Here is a 3,302-nt window from a genome sequence, read left to right on the forward strand (position 1 = left end):
AAGCAATACCCTATAAGGAGTAACCTCGATAGAGGATTTGAAAATCCAAGCTAATGGATCACCTTGTTAGAGGATTTGAATAGCACCAAGCTTGTTAGATCTTACCCAATTAGGGGATTTCAATTCTGTTGTAATTGTTAGAAAATAATAGGAGTTTGCTGATCTGTTCAAGTAGCACTACACTTGCTTGATCAGATCCTTTTCATGTTCCTATCTTCTTTTACTCAAACTGTAGATACATCATTTGGTTTGGCAACCACACACTCAACTGATCTTTGCCAACATTGAAACTAAACAACTCATCGATCTTATAAACAAATCAATTAGGCCGGTAACACAACAAAAGTCTAATTCTCATAGAGATTACAAACAAGTTAGTTCAAGTATGACCGCTAGATTACATAGCAATCTCCACACATCAATCAAGAAAACCTCAACTGCTCCTTGATCACTGCTTCATCGAACTTAGTAGCTCATCACGCGCTTTGCATTATATGCACCATACTTGTTCATTCCCTAGACAAAAACCATTACATCAGCGCACTGAAATCACTTGAAATTTTCTTCATACAATAATCATATGTGTCATAATCATTACTGCTCATCATCAGATTATAAACCAATATAACCAATTCACTAAACTTAATCAGTTAGGGTTTATCAAAACAACAGGTTTGGTTTACTGGTTATCGATTGAACTCTCTAGTATATAGCAATACTGATTCACTCTATAGACTTACATACCTCTTACAATTTCCTTCACTTAGCTCTTCCTACTGCTTACAAAACAATATTACAACAATATCAACAATATCATTACCAATTAATTGACATCAATGACAACATAACATATCATTAATGCAATCTTTATGCAAATTCCAACATAGTGTACAAGAACATATAAATTAGTTTAAAGAAGATATTATAATCTATCTCTATCCTATAATTGTTCTTAACAACAAAGAGCTTAATATTATTAAACTTTTTTATTTCTTTACACATGCTGATAAAAATGGGTATAGAGCTCAGTTTCAACTATTGTTTCCTCTCTTATGATTATTTCAGCTTGTTTAGGCTACCAACAACATTTACCTAAATGCTAAGCATATTAAATGAAAAAGGTTTAATTATTGTCATTAAGCTTTAATCCTTCAAAGGTTTGTTAGGAAACATATTTTCTTCATATATTTTTAGATTGTAGAATGGAGCACTTCATACTCTATTTTTTTTTCTCGGCAATAGGTCAAAGCCTATAAGATGTACATACCCTACCCCCATTGGGATTTGAACTTGTGACCTCATTTTCAAGAGCACAAATTCTCCACCACTAGACCAACTCAGGTTGTAGATAGTTCATACAATATTTTAAGTATAACAATTTCATTGAAATTTTGCTACTTCTCTTACTAGATTACCCCCCAACAAAGACTTAATTAGACACAAAAAATTTGCTATGTTAGCCTTGAATTATAGCACCAAGCTTATGCTTCCTTCTTAAAACAATTAACATCTTAATAAATTTAAGAATAGCTGCAATTTATAAGCTTATACAAGCTATTAAATCTATTCATGGAAGCTTTTCTTTCAATAAATTATTCTTTCAACTTAACATCTTTGTAATTTCAAAATATTCAAAGGTGATTCAAAATGTAACCTGGTTTGAGCTTGCTAAACTAAGCTTCTATAGCTGAAAAATACTTTTGAATTCATTGAACAGGTCTCCCAAAATAAATCTTTCCAATTTGAATCCTTTTGTCTCAAAATTCAGTGAGAAATGATGTTTCAAATTTATATAATATATTTCTTCTTTTTCTTCCTCTTCTATTTTGAAATATCCTCTATTTGATATATATGCTATGGACATCAAAATTCTTCCAAAACTCTTGATTCGAAACGGCTAAAGACTATTTAATTTCATTGTATTAATTAGATTGAGTTTTGAATTCATTCCCAATGGATTTCATCAACTAAAGCTTCTCAATGCCTTCACATGCATTCACATGATTAATATCTATTTCCACAATGCTAACATAATAGTGTCTATTCAATACATATGTGGTTCACATTGCCAAGCTATGTATTACACATACTTTATTAGTATGGTCATTATATTATTTTATATTGATCATGATTAAATAATGAATCTCTCTCTCTCTCTCTCTCTCTCTCTCTCTCTCTCTCTCTCTCTCTCTCTCTCTCTCAAAAGTCTTGATTCAAAATGGTTAAAGATTATTTCATTTCATTGTATTAATTTAAATGAGTATTGAATTCATTCCCAATGGATTTCATCAACTAAATCTTCTTAATGCCTTCACCCGCATTCACACAATTAATATCTATTTCTATGATGTCAACATAATAGTGTCTATTCAATACATATGTTCTTGGAATTGCCAAGCTATGTATTACACATGCTTTATTAGTATGGCCATTATATTATTTTATATTGATCATGATTAAAATAATGAAAATCTCTCTCTCTCTCTCTCTCTCTCTCTCTCTCTCTCTCTCTCTCTCTCTCTCTCTCTCTCTCTCTCTCTCTATATATATATATATATATATATATATATATATATATATATATATATATATATATATATATATATATATATATATATATATATATATATATATATATATATATATATATATATATATATATATATATATATATATATATAACTCTTGTGCTATCATTATCATGTACCCGACACACACACACACACACACACACACACACATATGTGTATATGTATTCCTTATACTATACATACATACTCATTTATGTATTAAATACATTTCATTTAAATTAAAGTCTGAAATGATTAATCAAATTAATTCTTAATTTTGAATTTAATTATGTGATTGGTTAAGTCAAAATCATGAGTTCACAATGAAGAAGGAATCCTAACAACTCAACCAATAGTCTAGGGTTAACCAAACTAGGGACCTAGTTCATGACTCTACAACATTAGGCTCTAACATCACATCACCACGGGGGCTTCACTAAATAGGCAATACCATATCGCGTGTGTTCATATTGGGGGGTTTAATATCTCAAAAATGAGGGTGCAATATATTTCCCATCAATGAAAATAGGGGGGTTTTTAATCCGATCTATGAAAAAATGCAATATTTTGTGCAAATAGGGGGGCTTTTAATTCAAGATATGTATTGGGAGGGGGTGGATAGAAAGGAGTTTAGGGCAATATTTTTGTAAAATATGAGGATTCTTGAGAATGCCATGAATGCATGTGATATAACCCAGGTTCACTAGGTGAAGCCCCCGTGCACATCACATG

The sequence above is a fragment of the Cryptomeria japonica genome, chromosome 4 (genome assembly GCF_030272615.1).
Source record: "Cryptomeria japonica chromosome 4, Sugi_1.0, whole genome shotgun sequence".
Taxonomy (NCBI): domain Eukaryota; kingdom Viridiplantae; phylum Streptophyta; class Pinopsida; order Cupressales; family Cupressaceae; genus Cryptomeria; species Cryptomeria japonica.